This window comes from Syzygium oleosum, unplaced genomic scaffold (genome assembly GCF_021117445.2).
Source record: "Syzygium oleosum isolate NSW1041296 unplaced genomic scaffold, Sole_v2.1 Sole_v2.28, whole genome shotgun sequence".
NCBI classification, from domain to species: domain Eukaryota; kingdom Viridiplantae; phylum Streptophyta; class Magnoliopsida; order Myrtales; family Myrtaceae; genus Syzygium; species Syzygium oleosum.
The window spans coordinates 1,446,016-1,466,080 of NW_026607512.1; the positions used below are offsets into that span (position 1 = coordinate 1,446,016).

The 20,065-nt window shown below is 43.0% G+C and overlaps 2 long non-coding RNA genes and 1 pseudogene across 2 annotated transcripts; 2 read left to right on the forward strand and 1 right to left on the reverse strand.

Moving 5' to 3' along the window:
* The first annotated feature begins 8,768 nt into the window (after positions 1–8,768).
* Positions 8,769–10,709, forward strand: LOC130135175 (uncharacterized). Its single transcript, XR_008814653.1, has 3 exons — positions 8,769–8,869; positions 8,980–9,089; positions 10,209–10,709. It is a non-coding gene; the product is annotated as an uncharacterized LOC130135175 (long non-coding RNA).
* A 1,823-nt stretch (positions 10,710–12,532) lies between these two features.
* Positions 12,533–13,496, reverse strand: LOC130135179 (uncharacterized). The gene is made up of 3 exons (XR_008814657.1): positions 13,273–13,496; positions 13,153–13,176; positions 12,533–13,006 (listed from the first exon to the last, which is right to left on the reverse strand). It is a non-coding gene; the product is annotated as an uncharacterized LOC130135179 (long non-coding RNA).
* Positions 13,497–18,071: 4,575 nt separating this feature from the next.
* LOC115675247 (F-box/LRR-repeat protein At1g67190-like) lies at positions 18,072–19,968 on the forward strand (annotated as a pseudogene).
* The last annotated feature ends 97 nt before the right edge of the window (positions 19,969–20,065 follow it).

Genomic DNA, 20,065 nt, shown 5'->3' on the forward strand with positions numbered 1-20,065 from the left:
CGTGAAGAGGTCGTGGTGTTCTCTCTGTTCGAACGTGCTCTGCTTTTCACACCGGAAGATCCTTTCTTACCAGCTTCAAGTGTGTGATGGAGAGGAAAGAAGGGAAGCCAAGAATGGAGGGATGCGAATGCTTCCGCTGGTTATTTTGTGCGGAAGAATTGGTACATTGAGCGGTATCATTGCCCTCTCTCACAATCAAACTTGACTACTATGGGTATTCAGAATTCTTTCTCTTGAAAGCTCCATCTAATTGTTAAAATTATGTATCAATTTTGAGCCCAAAAAGAAGAGTTTCCTAATTCAAGTTTAATAGGTTACCTAGTTGGAGAAAATTTCCTAAGAAGAGGTTTTCCATTTTGGATTCAATTCTTGCCTATACATAAGAAGAGAATGTTACTTGTTATTAAAATTATGTCTTGATTTTGAGTCCAAAAATGTAAGCTTCTTAATTCAAGTAGGTTTCCTATTTTGGATAGGTTTACTAATTGAATGGTTTCCTAGTTGGAAAAGGTTTCCTAATTGGAGAAGGTTTCCAAAAAAGATATTCCCTATTTTGGATCCAATTCTTGCCTATAAATAAGAAGAGGGTGTTATTTGTAGGATCATCAAAGAGAAGCTTCTACTTGTGAATTACATTCTGAAAATATCCGAGTGTGTTGTAGTCGATTAAATTCTTATGGTAAGAATTTGTGCAATTCCTTCGTGAGATTGAGAGATTATTTCGTGAGGAATTGTGAGATTAAGCACTATTTGATTTATTGGGTGTAATTAGGGATTGGGAAACACTGAGAGTATTTGAGTGACTCGAGTGTGGTTGTAATCTCCGTTGTATTACTTGATCTATAGTGAAATTAATTGTTACTTTCTTTGCGAACGTAGGTCACTACGATTGAACCATGCAATCCGATTTATTTTCTTGCTCTGTCTATTTTATTATTCGATCACTTGCTTCCGTAATATGTTTCGCGAAAAATATTTTTCATTCCTCATTTTTCGATGTTTGGATTGTTTAGGAAAATGAGTCGACGGAAATGTTTTCCTAGTCGACGAAAAACCTATGCTAAAATTTTAGGAAATTAATTTCCTCCTTAAAGCATCATAAATCAATTTTCAAAATATGACTAGATACCGACATTTGGACCGGAAACTCTCTGCTGGAGTTGGGGAACCCTATGCTCGTTCCCGGTTCCTTGATGCCTGGGACCCAATTCCTGTGCCCAGGCCTAGGTCCATCAAGGCCAGTTCGGGTCTACGGCGCCCGGGCCGAAGTCTATCGTGGCCAAGCCAACGGCCCCGATGCCCATACCCGATACCTCGGCACCCAAACTAGGCCCCCAAGGCTGAACACGGGATCTAGGTACTTGTGCTTGGATCCCTGGCACCCGAGCCCGGGTCCCCAAAGGTCTTGCTCTGGTCCCCGTCGCTTGGACGTCCCCAGTGCTCCTGTCGGGATCCCCCACACTCGTGCCCTAATCCATCGAGGCCAGCCTTAGGACCTCAACACCAAGGCACAAGTCTAATGTGGCCGGGCTCGAGACCTCGATGGTTGATCCTCGATCCTTGGTGCCCTGGCCCTAGTCCACAAAGGCCGAACTCGGGACTCTAATGCCCGTGTCCATATCCCCGGTGCTCGAGCTCTAGTCCATAAAGGCCCTAGCCCTGGTCCATCAAGGTCGGGCTCGGAACCCAATGCACTTTCCTAGATCCCTCATGCTTGAGCATGGGCATTGGGGACCCGGAAATGAGCACCAAGGTCCCAGGCCCGACCTTAATGAACTAGGGCACGAACACAGGGTCCCAAGCCTCGACCTCAATGGAACGGGCTCGGGGGTGGGAGACCTGGACACAAGGGTCGAGGATCCGAGCACGGGCATATTAGGCCCGACCATGTTGAACTCGAGCACGAGCGCCAAGGGCCCTAGTCATTGAGATCTTACGCTTGAACTTTGTGGACCCTTGAGTGCTAGGGATCTGGGGCCTTAGGCTCGGCCTCTATAGACCTGGGATCAATGCTTGTGCTCTTGCTCGAGACCCAAGTGCCCGAGCCCAAGTCTAGTGTCGAGGTGCATCGAGGTTGGACTCGAGATCTTGGTGTCCGTGCCTGATTTTCTGCTTGCCCTTACACACTTCACTAGTGCTCAAATAATGTATGTGTATTTAGGAAAATCAAATTAGATTTTCGTTTCCAAAAGACGAAAAATAGTTTTCCAGTTCTTTTTTAGATTTCAGCCAAACACCGGAAAGTATTGTCATTTTTTTGGAAAATGACTTCTTGAAAAATATTTTCAAAAAATGTAACATTTTTCCATAAAACAAATGGAGCATACATGTAAGAATTTGCACAAATTAAAGAACTATAAATTTTTCTACTTTAAATATGTTGGAATTATGTCTTGAATTTGAATCCATTAGGCGAAACCCAATCCGAATGGGGATGTGCAAAAGCCAACTGTTGTAAGATTAACGAACACGGAATCTAATGGGATGTTGCAAATTAAGTCAATATGAAAGCACCAAAGAAATTAATGAGAAATGATAAAGGACACCAAAAATTTACATAGTTCGGTTCAAGTACTGATACTTACATCTACGGGGAGAGCCAGTAGAAAAAAAATCTACTATAATAAGAGAATCCAAGTTATAATTACTCACTTATAAGTTCGAGTGTTTTCCACACCTAAATTAAATTAAAATTTTAAGTATTTACAAATAAACAATTCATTTGGATATAAAAAACTCACGGCACAAATCTCCATATGTTCAAGTCCAAGAACGTTTTCTACTTTTGGCTTCGTGGGGCCGCTCCTCTCTCAAGAAACTCCTTCGCCTTCACTGTCCAGCTCCAAAGGAAGGGCTACTATGTGGTCATTGTGCTCTCATTGAAAGGAACCCACCCCACACTTCTCAAGAAAGGAAGAAAGAAGCCTGGGAAGTACTATATTCCCTACGTGACAACCTATGGCTCGTTATCAAGAAGAGACAACCTAAGCTAAGGCTAAAAGTGTTTCTTTCTTTCTTGGGTTAATACCACGAAAAACCCTAAACTGGTACACTTGTGACACATTTACCCCAAACTATTTTTTTGACCATAAAAAACCCCAAACTGGTACACCTGTGACAATTTTACCCCGAACTATTTTTTTGACCATCAAAAACCCCAAACTGGTACATCTGTGACAATTTTACCCTGAACTTACCACAAAAAACCTCAAACTGGTACATATGTGACAATTTTACCCTGAATTAAAATTTTAATATTATTATTTTTATTTTTTTCGAATTTTTATTTATTTATTTATTTTTTCCTTTTATTTTTTTTTCTTTATCTTCAACCTCTGGCCGGTCGCCGGTCCGGCGACCGGCAGCAGAGGCGGAAGCCGGCGAGGGCCGCCCTCGCCGGCGTCGGGCGAGGGCCGTCCTCGCCATATCCGGTGAGGGCGACCCTCGCCGGTTTCGAGCGAGCGCCTCGCCGGCGTCAGCGAGCCGTCCTCTCGCTGCGTCGGGAGAGGCCGCCCTCGCCGGCGTCGGCGAGGGCCGCCCTCGCCGCGTCGGCGAGGGTGATCCTCTCCCAGGCTCGGTGTGGCCGCCCTCGCTGCGTCGGCGAGGGCCGCCTCGCCCGGCGTTGGGCGAGGCAGTCCTCGCCCGCCCGGCTAAGGAGTGAGGCGCCTCCGCGGCCGGGCGGCGGCCCTCGCCTGGGCGGGCGAGGGCGGCCTCGCCCGGCGCAGCGGAGGGTCGCCCTTGCCGAGTTGAGCGAGGGCGGCCCTCGCCAGCGGCTGCCGAGTGCGGCCCTCGCCGGCTTCCGCCTCTGGCCGGTCGCCGGATCGGCGATCGGCCAGAGGTTGAAGTGAAGAAAAAAAAAAGAAAAAAAAAGAAAAAATTCAAAAAAATTCAAAAAAATAATATTAAAAATTAGTTGGGGTAAAATTGTCACATGTGTACCAGTTTGGGGTTTTTTATGGTATGTTCGGGGTAAAATTGTCACAGATGTACCAGTTTAGGGTTTTTTATGGTCAAAAAAATAGTTTGGGGTAAATGTGTCACAAGTGTACCAGTTTAGGGTTTTTCGTGGTATTAACCCTTCTTTCTTTTTCTTTTCTCTCCAAACTCCCTTGGGTCCACTTGGCCTTCTCTTGCACGGCCACAAGGTGAGGAAAAGAGTGTGCTTGCTTTTTGTTTTTTCTTCTCCTTTTTGCCCTCACAAGTGCAATATATATAACAAACTAAGCGCGTCCATTCTTTTGTCTTTTAGTGCAGGAGTTTGGATTTCATAAATAGCTCAAACTGAAAATATAATTCAACATTTCTCTAACGTTACTCAACTTTTGAAGCCAAGTCATGATGCTCATCATCTATACGCCCCGATGGACGCTCACTCTCTACATATACCAATTAAGCTCAAGTAAAGCTTGAGCTTTGCCAAAGGAACATGCTTCGTTGTTATGTCTATCGGGTTCTCCATTGTAGCAATCTTTTTCACAACAACCTTACTCTTCACCAAGACATCTCGGATGAAATTATACTTGATGTTGATATGCTTCATTTGCTTGTGATAGACCAGATTATATACCAAAGATATCGCACATTGGTTGTCACAATGTATATCAACACTTTTTTTATTTAACCTAAAGTCCGAAAGTAAACTTTATAGCTATATCGCCTCCTTCGGTATAAATGTTAGTGCCATATACTCTGCGTCAGTCAAAGACAAGGCAATATGGTCATGTAAAGACGCTTTCCAACTAATTGCACCACATGCAAGTGTAAACACATACCCTACTGAAAACCTGCACTCATCCAAGTCACCGGCGTGATTTGAATCTACATAACCAAAGGTCTTATTGCCATTGCTATCCCTCTGGTACACTATATCAATGTTTGCTGTGCCCTTCAAATATCTGAGAATCCACTTCACAGCTTCTCAATGAGTTTTACCAGGCTGCTTCATATAACGGCTAACTGCTCACAACTTGTGAAATGTCAAGCCTAATGCATACTATAGCACACATAATATTACCCACTATACTAGAAAAAGGAACACGGGACATATGGTCCTCCTCATCTTCAGTCAGCGGTGATAACTTATTTGAAAGTTTAAAGTGCTTCGCTAATGGTGTGCTCACTAATTTTGCCGACTACATATTAAAGCGTGCCACAATCTTCTCAATATATTTCTTTTGAGATAAACGTAAAAGTCTTGCAGCCCTATTACGCAAAATCTCCATACCTAATATCTTCTTTACAGCACATAAATCTTTCATTTCAAACTCACCACTCAATTGCCTCTTCGGCACATCAATATCAAACATATTTTTAACTGTTATCAATATGTCATCAACATATAATAAAAGGTAAATCAAATACCCATCCTCCAATCTCTTAAAATAAATATAGCTATCAATCTGACTTTTCAAATAGTCATGACTAGCCATGAAAGCATCAAAACGCTATAACACTACCAAGGAGACTATTTCAGCCCATATAAAAAGCAAACATGATCTTCCTTACACCGAATAGCAAATCCCTCTAGCTACCTCTTGTAAATTTACTCTTCCAACTCACCATGAAGAAACGTCATTTTCATATCTAGCTGCTCCAATTCAAGATCTTATATAGTAAGTAATACACGAATAGAAGTATGTCTTACTACAGGAGAAAAGTCCTCATTGTAGTCAATGCCCTTCCACTGTGTGTATCCCTTTGCAACAAGTCTCGACTTATATCTCGCTGCCTCGACATCGAGAATGCCCTAATCCTGTTTAAAGACCCACTTGCTTCCAACAATATTCTGGCTCTTAGGTACATTGACTAGCTCCCATGTCTGATTTTGATGGAATGATTCCATCTCCACTTATAACCCCTAATCACTACGACAATTTACTACTAGCCATCGCCTCAAAGTAAGATAAAGGCATATCTGTCCACCTTATCACCTACGGTCAATGCATAAATAATATCAGTATCACCATAACATACCGATGGTTTAATTTGCATTTTCGTCTGCCTGCAACTATAGTGTGCCGTGGCTATGTTGGTTGTTTACTATCACCGATTTCGGGAACTGTGGCCTCATTTATAGTATCAGTATGTGTTATCTCCGAGGTCTCTAGAGTCTCTACTTAAAGCTCCACCTCACTACTGACACTACTCTGCTAGTAGTGTCTCATAACTTTTTTGTTGAAGCATTACATTCTCCTAAAAAATTACATCTCTGTTGATTATAATAGTGGATGATCTAGGATCAGTACACCATAGCCGATAGCCTTTCACCCCATGTGCATAACTTATAAATACGCACTTTTTCGCCCTTAGCTCAGGCTTACTATTACTTACATGAACACACGCTGGACATTCGAATACTCGTAATCCAGAGTAATCAATAGGTTTCCTCGACCATACTTCCTCAGGAGTTTTCCACTCGATAGCAGATGATGGAGATCGATTAACCAAGTAACATGTTATGTTCACTGCTTCGGCCCAAAATTCTTTACCTAGTCTTGTATGCGAAAGCATGCACCCAACTCACTCAAGTAAAGTTCTGCTCTTCCATTCTGCTACGCCATTCTACTATGGTCACAGGTATTGTGCGGTGTCTCACAATCTCTTTTCTCTCATAGAACTCGGCAAAATCTTCAATACATAACTCTGTGCTATTATCGGTTCTCAGATCCTTGATTTGTTTATCCGATTACTTTTCAATCAATGCCTTAAATTTCTTTAACCGATCGAACACATCAGATTTGTACTTTGGAAAATGTACCCCAACCTTCCTCTAATAGCCATTGATACATGTCAACATATATGGGGCATCTCCTTATGAAGGAACCGAAGATAGGCCATAGGCGTATGAATGAATGTACTTAGCTGGCTGCTTAGTCGAGTGCATAGCTGTAGTAAACTTAGTCCAGCGCTACTTCCCAAAAATACAATGCTCACATAAGTTCAGTTTCCTTGTCTTCTGACCCCTCAACAATCCTCTCTCACTGAACATCGTCATACTTTTCTCACTCATGTGCCCTAATCGCATATGGTATAATAGAGTCAAGTCAGAGTCTGACTCACCTGATAAAACTGTAGAAGCTCCTGTCACGATCTCTCCTAGTAGATGATAGAGAGTATTCACTTTCTTCCCTTTCATCATTGTCATGGCACTTCGAGAGATCTTCAGTACTCCACCTTCGGCGGCCCGATGTCATCGAGTGTCCTTAGAGAAATAAGATTCTTCTTTAACTCTAGTACATGCCTCACGTTTGTAAATGTGCACACCGCCCCATTGTGCATCCGAATCTGAACTATCCCAATACCCATAACCTTGCAGGCTACATTATTTCCTGTCAAAACTCTGCCACCATCTACATTTTGGTAAGTAGCAAACCAGGTCATGTGAGGCATCATATAATAAAAACACCTCGAATCTAACATCCATTCGTCTCCTGACGAACTAGTAGTCACACACAAAACAACATTTGCATCACTAGTACTCTTCTCGGCAACGTTCGTCACATTGCTTATAGCATTCTACCTATCGCCTCGGTTTCTCCGCTTCGGATAATCTCTCCTAATATACCCCTCCTCCTGAAACTCAAAGCATTTCACGCGTTCCTTGGACTTTCTATGGCATGACTTCAACTTGCTTTTATCTCTGCTGATACTGGACCCCTGATATTGATCTCTACCTCGAATCACTTATCCCTGCGCTACATCCTGCACTAGACTGGCATCTCGTAACTTTCTCAACCACTCTTTAGAGAATAAGGCAGACTTTATCGCTTCCAAGATAATTGTAATGCACCCCTGTAGTTGTGAATAAGTAAAGTGCTCCCATGAATCTAGTAAAGAAGCTAACAACATGCCATGCTCTTCATCATCTAGAATCTTACCAACGTTCTTTAAATCCATCATGAGTTTATTAAACTCATTTATGATGTACCTTTAGTGTATCTAAACTAAAACATTCTCTTGAACATGTACAAGCGATTGTTCAAACTCTTCGTTACATAGAGTGCTTGAAGTTATGCCCACAACGCTACAACATCCTTTTTCTTGACCACCTCTATCAACACCTCATCCGATAAATTTAACAAGATTGTACTGCTCGCCTTCCTCATTAACATGTTCTTTTCAGCATCTTTTATTGTTTCGGGCAACTTATCCTTACCCTCCAATACTTCGGCCAAATCTTGAGTTGTTAATAGGCCTCGATCTTAACGCTTCACAACCTAAAGTTGTTCCTTCCGTTAAACTTCTTAATTTCTGCTTTTTCCCTAAACATAATTGCAACAACATAATTTCTATATAATAATCAGACAAGCAAAAGCCCCAAACCACAATCCAAAAAACCCTATCCATAACTCTGATACCAACTGTTGTAAAATTAACAAACATGGAAGCTAATTGGGATCTTGCAAATTAAATTAATGCGAAAGCACCAAAGAAATTAACGAGGAAAGATAAATGACACCAAAGGTTTATGTGGTTCGGTCCAAGTATTGGTACCTATACCCACGAGAAGAGCCATCAGGAAATAATTTATCATAATCGGAGAATCCAAGTTACAATCGCTTACTCACAAGTTCAAGTGTTTCCAACACCTAGATTAAACCAAAACCTTAAGTGTTTACAAATAAACAACTCATTTAAATGTAAAAAACTCACAGAACAAATCTCTGGAGGTTCAATCCCAAGCAAGAGCTAGCATGTTCTCTCCTTTTGGCTGCAAGAGCGAAGGCTTTCAAATTATTTTGAAATCGTGATTTCGCTCTCAAATTTTGCTCTCGTCGGCGTTCCTGGTTGCTCCGGCGTTCGCTCCGTCGCATCGCATTGTTGCAGCTTCGGGTGCTCCTTGCTCGCCACCGTCGCCGACGAAGCAAAGGTTTGTGTCCCTCGTTGTCATCAATACTCAGCGACCAAAAAAAGAAAAAAAGCCCCTGACCCCTCGGTCGACCCTAGCTTGAACGTGACTCGTTCCCTTGGCTTTCATAGGTTCTGCGAACATCAGAGTGGGCGTCGCTCAATACGACGCGCCTTTCACCGTCCCCCATTGTATCGCCCGGTACACTAGCTAGGTGCCCAAGCAAAAGGTGCAAGATCAGGTCCGATGATGTTCGTGACGTTCTTTTTTTTGTTTGGGTTCTTCGTGTGTGTTTGGTTTTGGCGTTGTGGGTTGATGGTTTGCGTTGAGGTGCGTCTTCTGAATTCGTTGGGTTTCCTTCTGCTTTTGTCGTTGTCTTGGAGTTTTTAAATGCTCAATTCTTAAGTCCCTCGCTCGACCCTAGCGCCCACGAGTCACTGTTTCTTGATGTATTTGTTTTCAATACATTCTAATGACTGTTACTATGTCCTTGGTGTTGCATAGCTTAGTAATCCTTGTGGTTTCCGCCTATTCATTTGGAGTTACATACACAATTGTTAGTTGCTAATGTCAAGCATGGAACAATGAGAACTTGAACATAGAGAGTGCGAGCGAATCAGGTAATTGAAATAAAAAGACATCTGACAGATGTATATCAGTGAGACCTTGAAGTCATAGAACCTGGTTGAGGTCGTTTGGCTGAAATTTGTTGCAAATTCTAATGTTTGTTGTTTATGGTTTATCGTTTATAGATGTTTGAGTAGCCATAGATCCCATGGAAGCATTTTGTTACGGTCTAAGACTAATGAGGTTGTTTTTTTTGTTTCTGGTTTTCCTTTTTTTGGGGCTTAAACGATAAATTTTTGTCTGTCATGCCCAATCAAACACTGAGATATGTTGGAAGCCTTGATTTCTTTTACCCTTTTTCCAATTTCAAGATGGAAAAATTTAATTCTGAGTTGGTTGAATTTGACCTTGTTATGGGATCCCTTGATGAGCCACGTGTGTTTGTCGGGTGATCACAAGGATTTCTGCTGTTTAGGCTTGTCCTGCCGTTGATTATGCTTAAAATCTGTTTTATAGGTTGCATATGACCTCCGTGCTTAGAGTATTCTTCTAGTGTTTCTTTACTTCTTTACGGTTAATGTTAATGGTTGTCACGGATTTGCCGACATATTGCTTTTCCCAATGGCTTTTAGAGATAGGTCAATTCTCTGCAATTGTAAGGTTTTGTGGATGGCCACGTCAGATAAGAATTCTTGCTTATGATTTCATGATTTTGATTCTGCATGCCACGAAGATTTATGAAGTAAAATCTTCATCCATTATCTTGTTTATTAAATTGTTGCACTATGAACAGGTGATTCCAAATGCGGGACATTCTGTTAATGAACCTGGCATAGCTGCAGGGCTTGTGGCTGCAAATGAGAAGCTCAAGAATATCGTGAAGAACCGAGGATAGTGAATTTTGTGTAAGATGCGCACGACAGGGTATAAGCAATTTTCTCACCTACCTCACTGGAACAATCTTGATGTTGATGCATCCAGAAATGGAAGGTGGTTGCAAATAAATTGAAGATGGTTTGGTGCAATGGCTAGTAGACTTTTAACATGCTTCCTTGTGTTTGACATTTTATGCTTTCATATGTGCCAAATGCCCCACCAAAGCCTGATTTATTTTGCACATAAAATTTAAAATCGCTAGTTGACTTGGAATGTCAAGGATATGCACAATTTGCTAGCAAATGAGCAGTAGAGTAGCATAACTTGAACCTGATGGTCACAAAGTTTTTTGCAAAGAGGTCCGTGGAGTGTTTGCTGCACAAATAGTTTGTTAAGCTCATTTTTCAGTCACCTGGAAGTCACTTCAGCCATTTGAGCTTCAAAACTATTGGGATAAAGACACTAGGAGTGCCATAACTTTTGTACGGCGCTCACTTGAGTGCCATAACTTTTTTTTTCGTTCACTTGAGTGCCACATCGGAGTAAAATAGATCATTTGAGTGCCACTTCCGGCGAAAATAGATCACTTGAGTGCAATTTCCGGCAAATGAGCTGACGTGGATCTTTTAATTAATTTTTCATCCGAAGTGGATTTTTTTAATGTTATTTTATGGATTTTATTAAATTTTTAAAATTTTTCTTTTTTCTTTATCTTTTTATTTATCTTTTTTTTTTTCAAGGTTGGCGAGGGTCGCCGGTGACCCTCGCTAGCGGCTGTGAAGACTCTTGCCAGATTCGGCGAGGCCGCCTCGCCCTCGGCCGCGAACATCCTTGGCGAGGCCATCGCGGCCTCACCAGTCAAGGGCGCGGCGGTAAAGGCTCTCGTCAGATCCGGCGAGGCTGTCTTGCCCGCGGTGGCAATGGCTCTCGCCAGATCTGGCAAGGCGGCCTTGCCCATGGCCGCAAAAGCCCTTTGCAAGGCCATTGCGGCCTCGCCGGCGCGGCGAGGTGGCGAAGGAGGCTGCCTCGCCCACGGCGGTGAAGGCTTTCGCCAGATCTGGAGAGGCCGCCTCCCCCGCGGCTGGTGAGACGGCCTTCACAGCCTCGCCCGTTGCCGGCGAGGCCGCAACGGTCTCACCCAGGGCCTTCATGGCCAAGGGCAAGGCGGGCCTTGCCCAATCTAGGCGAGGCCTTCACAGCCGGCGAGGGTCGCTGGTGACCCTCGCCGGCATTGAAATTTTTTTTTGCAAAAATAAAAAATAAAAAATTTAATAATAAAAAAATTCAAAATTTCAAAAAAATATTAAAATGTTGTCAACGTCAGCTCCGGTGAAGCCACGTTAGATTTTCCGGCTGCCAAATGGAATTTGGCACTCAAGTGATCACTTTTTCAAATTTTTGGCACTTAAATGAGCGAAAAAAAAGTTATGACACTTAAGTAAGCGCAGCACGAAAGTTATGACACTTGTAGTGTTCTCATCTCCTATGCTAGGAAATAGCATTTTGAGCTCATTGCAAAATAAGCAAGCTTCTATTGATGTTATTGGGAATTTTCAGCGTGTTTATCCTGTCACAATTGACAATAAGTGTACACAATTGATACATAGTTCCTAAAAGAGACAAGTCCAGATTGCCTGAAAGTTGTTATACGGTGTTGGTTGGACAAGAATTCGTGTATATATGCGTCAACTTGTGCATAAGAGATTATAGAGTTTGTGGTTTATCAGTAGAGTTCCACTACCACCACAAGACCCTTGTTAAGGTTTTCAGTGAATTTCTGGACGAATGGTTCACGCCGGCTATCACAAGACATAAGCAGGAAATTCGTATTCATAACACCCTAGCCTTCGCCGACTACCAATAGATATTTCACACTAAGATCGAGCAATAAGATGCACATTTGCTTATATTAAAGTAGGAAAGGGTTCATGGCAAAGAGAGAAAGAAATAGGAGAGTATGAAAAGGTTGATGCTTCTTCACCACAATGGTTGTGATCATTTTTCGTTTTTCGCATACAGGTTACTAATGAATGTTCAAACAAAAGGCTACCTTACCCATCTTCACTGGGCTAACGTTGTCTAAGAAACAAAAGGGAACATATTCATTATAAGCTAGCCCAGTCGAATAACAGCAAACATTTCACGCTGAGATTGAGCAATATGGCATGTTGCTTAGTTTAAAGTAGTAAAAGGTTGATGCTACTTTGCAACAATGGTCATGAAAAAACATTCCTTTACCAATCATCTATAAGAAGCTAAATGCCTTGAAAAACCAAATTTGACAATGAATAGTAAACTCTCCGATCCACATACATTTAGAATGTGGGGTAGAATGGGCTTTGATAATTGCCCGACATGTTAAAATTCTATGGTCATTTTTACGCATTCCCTGCACCGCAACACTGTAGGGGCAAGGTTATTTTGCTGTTTCGAAATAGTGTATCTATAAGGAGTAGATGCAGCCATTTTCTGTTCGACTTCTCTGTGAAAAGTGCTGGATTCCGGAGCTCTGATCTTCTACTACATGTCGGTAAAAGAATTTCAGCCACGTTAGTGTTGTTAGGGGTCGGAGCCACTGGATGAATAGATTTGAGCCTCTGTTTATTGCAACTAACTATCATTTTGGAAATTGAAGATAACATAGCCATCCTTGATAATCTGGATCTAGATCTGGATGGTTTCGCAGGAGCTGACAGTAGACATTTCGTTGTAGTACTGAGGATCAAAAGCAATAAAATAACAACAAAGAGAAAATGAGGCACATCATAAGCTGAACCATATTGAGATGGAGATTCAAGTTCAAGATAGGCGATCAGTACATATTTAATTGGCTTTCTAGTTAAAGCTTTGCGGAGCCTTACATTGGGACTTCTAGCTGCCATTACCTGCAATAAATCAGCAGCATCATGGCGACTTCGTCGACTTAGAGGCCTCCTACTCATGATAAAAAAGTGAAGATGGAAAAAGGCATAGTAACTGACCCCAAGGACGAAATTCTTGTAAATTGCTTTAAAGTCCATTTCTTCTTCATGCTTCTGATCACATCCTGTAAACCCAATAAACCCAAAGAACTAGGAAAAAAAAAAACTTATGCATCTAGAGCTCTGGAATTCAATGCACTTTTAGATCAGACAAAATTTGGAAAGTATGGGCTAGTAGATTGGACCAAACTCAAGTGAACAGAAAATGCAAACCTGATGAGGCAAGAGTGCTCGCTCCGTCGCATTGCGTTGTTTCTGCTTCGGGCGCTCCTTGCTCCCCGCCGTCACCGACGAAGCAAAGGTTTGTGTCCCTCCTCGTCATCAATACTCAGTGACCCAAAAAAAAAAAAAAAAACCCCTTGCCCCTCGCTCAACCTTAGCTTGAACGTGGCTCGTTCCCTTGGCTTTCGTAGGTTCTACGAACATCGGAGTGGGCCTCGCTCAGCAGGACACGCCTTGCACCGTCCCTCATTGCATTGCCCGGTACACCAGCCAGGTGCCCAAGCAAAATGTGCAAAATCAGGTACAACAATGTTCATGACGTTCTTTTTTTTGTTTGGGTTTTTCGTGGATGTAGGTACCAGTACTTGAACCAAACTACGTAAATTTTTGGTGTCCTTTATCCTTTCTCATTAATTTCTTTGGTGCTTTCATATTGACTTAATTTGCAAGATCCCATTAGCTTCCGTGTTCGTTAATCTTACAACAGTTGGCTTTTGCACATCCCCATTCGGATTGGGTTTCGCCTAATGGATTCAAATTCGAGACATAATTCCAACATATTTAAAGTAGGAAAATTTATAGTTCTTTAATTTGTGCAAATTCTTACGTGTATGCTCCGTTTGTTTTATGGAAAAATGTTATATTTTTGGAAAATATTTTTCAAGAAGTCATTTTCCAGAAAAATAACAATACTTTCCGGTGTTTGGCTGAAATCTAAAAAAGAACTAGAGAACTATTTTCCGTCTTTTAGAAAGGAAAATCTAATTTGATTTTCCTAAATACACATGCAATATTTGGGCACTAGTGAAGTGTGTATGGGCAACCAGAAAATCAGGCACGGACACCAAGATCTCGAGTCCAACCTCGATGGACCTCGACACTAGACTTGGGCTTGGGCACTTGGGTCTCTAGCAAGAGCACAGGCACCGATCCCAGGTCTATAGAGACCGAGCCTAAGGCCCCGGATCCCTAGCACTCGGGTGTCCACAAAGTTCAAGCGTAAGATCTCGATGATTGGGGTCCTTGGTGCTCGTGCTCGGGTTCAACATGGTTGGGCCTGATATGGCCGTGCTCGGGTCCTCGACACTTGTGTCCAGGTCTCCTGCCCCTGAGCCTATTCCATCGAGGTCGAGGCTTGGGACCCTGGTGTTCGTGCCCTACTCCATCAAGGTTGGGCTTGGGACCTTGGTGCTCGTTTCCGGGTCCCCAATGCCCGTGCTCAAGCATGAGGGATCTAGGAAAGTGCATTGGGTTCCGAGCCCGACCTCGATGGACCCGGGCTAGGGCCTTTGTGGACCAGAGCTCGGGCACCAGGGATTCGGACACGGGCATTAGAGTCAAGAGCTCGGCCTTTGTGGACCAGGGCTAGGGCGCCGGGGATCGAGGATCAACCATCGAGGTCTCGAGCCCAACCATGTTGAACTTGTGCCTTGGTGTTGAGGTCCTAAGGTTGACCTAGATGAATTAGGGCACGGGTGTGGAGGATCCCGACAGGAGCACTGGGGACGCCCAAGCGCTGGGGACCAGAGCAAGACCTTTGGGGACATGGGCTCAGTTGCCAAGGATTCGAGCACAAGTACCAGGATCCCGTGCTCAGCCTTTGGAGACCTAGCCTGGGTGCCGGGGTATCGGGTATGGGCACCGGGGCCACTGGCTTGGCCTCGATGGACTTCGGCCTGGGCGCCGGAGACCCAAACTGGCCTTGATGTACCCAAGCCTGGGCGTAGGAATCGGGTCCCAGGCATCAAGGACCCGGGAACGAGCATTAGGGTTCCCAAACTCAAGCGGAGAGTTTCCGGTCCAAGTGTCGGTATTTTGTCATATTTTGAAATTTGATTTCCGATGTTTTAAGGAGGAAATTAATTTCCTAAAATTTAAGCATAGGTTTTCTGCTGACTAGGAAAACATTTCCGTCGACTCATTTTCCTAAACAATCCAAACATCAAAAAATGAGGAAAATATTTTTCATGAAAAAGATTTTTCATGAAATATATTGCGGAAGCAAGCGATCGAATAATAAAATAGACAGAGCAAGAAAATAAATCGGATTGCGTGGTTCGGTCGTAGTGACCTACGTTCGCGAGGAAAGTAGCAATTAATTCCACTATAGATCAAGCGATACAACGGAGATTACAATCACATTTGAGTCACTCAAATACTCTCAGGCTGCGTTTGGTCGACCGGATAAAAGCCAGGATAGGATATGTTTTATCCTATCCTGTGTTTGGTGGTGGTCCAGGATAGGATAAGGTCGGATATAGACCGGATATAGCCCGGATAAAAAAATCCGATGGGAGTGGGATAGATCTGGATAGGATTTCTAATGCCTATTTTTCCAGAAACCCGACGCTCCACTTGCCGTCATCCTCATCCCCACACCTTGTGCGTTTTCACCAAAACAATTTCTCGGCTTTTTTTCCTTCACCGACTCCTCCGGACCCGTGAATAGCAAAAAAAAATAAAATTATCCTATCCGACTTTAAATCCGTAGTCCACCAAACAGTGGATAGGATATGAAGAAATCCCAGGATTTCTTATCCTATCCTATCCAGTCATATCCTGTTTAGAAATCCGGACAACCAAACACAACCTCAATGTTTCCCAAGCCCCAATTACACCCAATAAATCAAATAGTGTTTAACCTCACAATTTTTCACGAAATAATCTCTCAATTTCACGAAAGAATTGCACAAATTCTTACCTTAAGAATTTAATCGACTACAACACACTCGGATATCTTCATAATGTAATTCACAAGTATAAGCTTCTCTTTTATGATCCTCATAAATAACACAATCTTCTTATTTATAGGCAAGAATTGAATCCAAAATATGGAATATATTTTTTTGGAAACATTTTCCAATTAGGAAACCCTTTCCAACTAGGAAATCATTCAATTAGGAAACCTATCCAAAATAGGAAACCTACTTGAATTAAGAAACTTTTATTTTCGGGCTCAAAATTGAGACATAATTTTAATAACAAATAACATGCCCTTCTTATATATAGGCAAGAATTGAATCCAAAATAGGAAACATCTTATTAGGAAATCTTCTCCAATTAGGTAACCTATTAAACTTGAATTAGGAAACTCTCCTTTTTGGGTTTAAAATCGAGACATAATTTTAATAATCAGATGAAACTTTAAAGAGAAAGAACTATGAATACCCATAGTTGCCAATTTTGATTGTGAGAGGGCAATGGTACCGCTTAATGTACCAATTCTTCAGCACAAAAGAACCAGCGGAACCATTCGCATCCCTCCATTCTTGGCTTCCCTTCTTTCCTCTCCATCTCGAACATGCACACACTTGAAGCTGGTAAGAAAGGATCTTCTGGTGTGAAAAGCAGAGCACGTTCGAACAGAGAGAACACCACAACCATTTCACACTGTTTATCGCCGTGAAAAACTCACGTCATTTCTTGTGCCTGCTCTGCGACATTCATACACCTATCCACGTATTCCTATATAAAAAAGGGTTAATACCACGAAAAGCCCTAACTTGTACATTTGTGACACATTTACCCCAAACTATTTTTTTGACCATAAAAAACCCCAAACTGGTACACTTGTGACAATTTTACCCTGAACTATTTTTTTGACCACCAAAAACCCCAAACTGGTACACCTGTGACAATTTTACCCTGAACTTACCACAAAAAACCCCAAACTGGTACATATGTGACAATTTTACCCTGAATTAAAATTTTAATATTATTTTTTTTATTTTTTTCTAATTTTTATTTATTTTTTATTCTTTTCTTTTCTTTTTTTTTTCATCTTCAAACCCTGGCCGGTCGCCGGTCCGGCGACCGGCCAGAGGCGGAAGCCGGCGAGGGCCGCCCTCGCTTGAGTCGGGCGAGGGTCGCCCTTGCCCTGGGCAGGCGAGGACAGCCCTCGCCCGACGCAGGCGAGGGTCGCCCTCGCCAGATCCGGCGTCGGGCGAGGGCGGCCCTCGCCGGCTTCCGCCTCTGGCCGGTCGCCGGACCGGCGACCGGCCAGAGGTTGAAGGTGAAGGAAAAAAAAAGAAAAAAAAGAAAAGAAAAGAAAAAAGAAAAAATTCAAAAAAATAATATTAAAAATTAGTTCGGGGTAAAATTGTCACATGTGTACCAGTTTAAGGTTTTTTGTGATATGTTTGGGGTAAAATTGTCACAGGTATACCAGTTTGGGGTTTTTGGTGGTCAAAAAAATAGTTCAGGGTAAAATTGTCACAAGTATATCGGTTTGGGATTTTTGGTGGTCAAAAAAATAGTTCAGGGTAAAATTGTCACAGGTGTACCAGTTTGGGATTTTTTATGGTCAAAAAAATAGTTTGGGGTAAATGTGTCACAAGTGTACCAATTTAGGATTTTTCGTGGTATTAACCCTATAAAAAAATACGAGCTTTTGGTCCACCGTTGGCACGGTCCTTGGGGGAAACAACACCAACTGCGCTTCCGCACGGGAGTCCGCTGCACGTGTGTGAAGCTCCGACCAATTCCCGTCGAGTTCGATTGAAACTTCGTCGATCCAAGAAAGAGGGTCATGGGGGAGTCCCGATCGCTTGCTTCGGCCGATTGAGGTGCCTGCCGGTTCCGGCCTATCGCTCGATCGGCGATTCGGGATCGAAGGGTACTCGCGCTTCGCTCGCGGCGGGTTCGGATTCGCGCTTGCTCTTTCGATCCTGTTCTGGGTCGGCGACGATCGACGGGCGCCGTTCTTCTCCACCCGGTAAGCTGACTGCCGACGCTTCGGGATTTTCTCTCTTTTCCGGGTCTCGTTTTGAGTCGAATTTGGTTTGCATCTTGGAGTTACTGCGAAATCCGTTTCTGGGTTTTGCTTCTTTGACTTTTGCCTGATTGCTTTTGGGGAATCTTGCTCGGTTTCTTGATTCCGTTCCTGTTCGCGGTTCTTTTGGTTCAGATGATCCATGGTCTTGCGGATATACAGGTTATAGCATTCGCGGCGTCTGAATTGGTGTTGGCTTCTAGTCGCTCTGTCTAAAAATTCCGATATTGTCCCGTTAAACATATCACTGAGCTCGAAATGTCGTAACTTGTGACCGGAATTTGTCAGAAACGATTTATATGTGGTGAAAAAGCTGCAACAAGAACAACCCTTTAACACGGTGCAGTCTTGAATTGTTTCTGGTGGTTTTTCTATTTCACGGCCGGCAAACTGCATATATGGATGATCTCCCTGTTGAAGTGATTGGGAACATACTGTCACAGCTCAAAGCTGCGAGAGATGTCGTGGTTGCTTCCACGACTTGCCGGAAATGGAGAGAGGCTTGGAAGAAGCACCTTCGAGCACTCTCCTTCGATTCCAATGATTGGCCTGTGTACTGCGATATAAGCACGACCAGCCTGGAGATCCTCATTACGCAGACCATATTCCAGACTCGAGGCCTTCAGTGTTTGTCCATCTTGATGGAGGATGCGGATGAGTTCTCAGCCGCCCCCGTGATCGCTTGGCTCATGTACACCAAGGACACCTTGCGTGAGCTGTGTTATAACGTGAGGACGCATCCGAACATCAATATTGTGGAGCGATGCTGAAGGCAGAAGCTCGAAGTATTGAAGTTGGCTCATACTTCTATCACGGGCGTTGAGCCGAGTTATCAGAAGTTTCCTCACTTGACATCGCTCTCTTTGAGCTTCATCAGCATCTCAGCCTTGGATTTGAGCCTCCTCCTTTCTATCTGTCCAGAGATTGAGTCATTGGCTCTTATTAATCCAGATATCGCCATGTCGGATTCGCAGGCAACTATGGAGTTGACAAGTCACTCATTGCAAGAAATACATGTGGAAGCGATAAGTTTGGATAAGTTTCTGTTGGAGGCTGATAGCCTTCAGAACTTGAACCTACGAGATTGTAATCTCGAGGTTTTTGAGCTGATTGGAAAAGGGGCATTAAGAGTATTTAAGATGGACGATGTTAGTATTATACATCTCGATATTAGTGAAAGCATGGAAAATCTCGAGGTTGTGGACGTCGCAAACTTCACGGTCATGTGGCCGAAATTTTACCATATGATCTCCAAATCTTCAAAGTTGAGGACGCTTCGTCTATGGGGTGTTGCACTGGATGAAGAAGTTGAAGCTATGGACTTGGTTCATCTAACTTGGAGAATGTGGTTGTACTTGAACTTGGATGGACCATAATTAGCAACCGCTTCTCAGCGTGGGTGGCAGGACTTCTGGAGAGATGCCCCAGATTGAAGAAATTGATAATTTTCGTGGTGTATCAGAGGCCAAAACAGAGGAAGAGTATGGTAAGTTGGGCAATTTCACCACGTCAATGATTCCTCTTATGAGAAAATATATGGAGGTAGAGGTTCAATTTGAGTTTGAATAGATGTTATGTTAAGATCAATTTTGAATTTTCAGGTCTCAGTTAATCACTGGTTGGTACAGGACCTCAGAAATCTCGCAATCTTTTTTGTTTCTTCAGTCCTTAAAAATAGTGAACAAAGTTGCTATTTCTTTTGACGAGTTATGTGCTGAGCAATATAGAATCATGGTAATTCATTATGTTCGCCATCATCCTCTTGCCTGGCCCCCCAGAGAAGCGCTCTTTTCATTGACT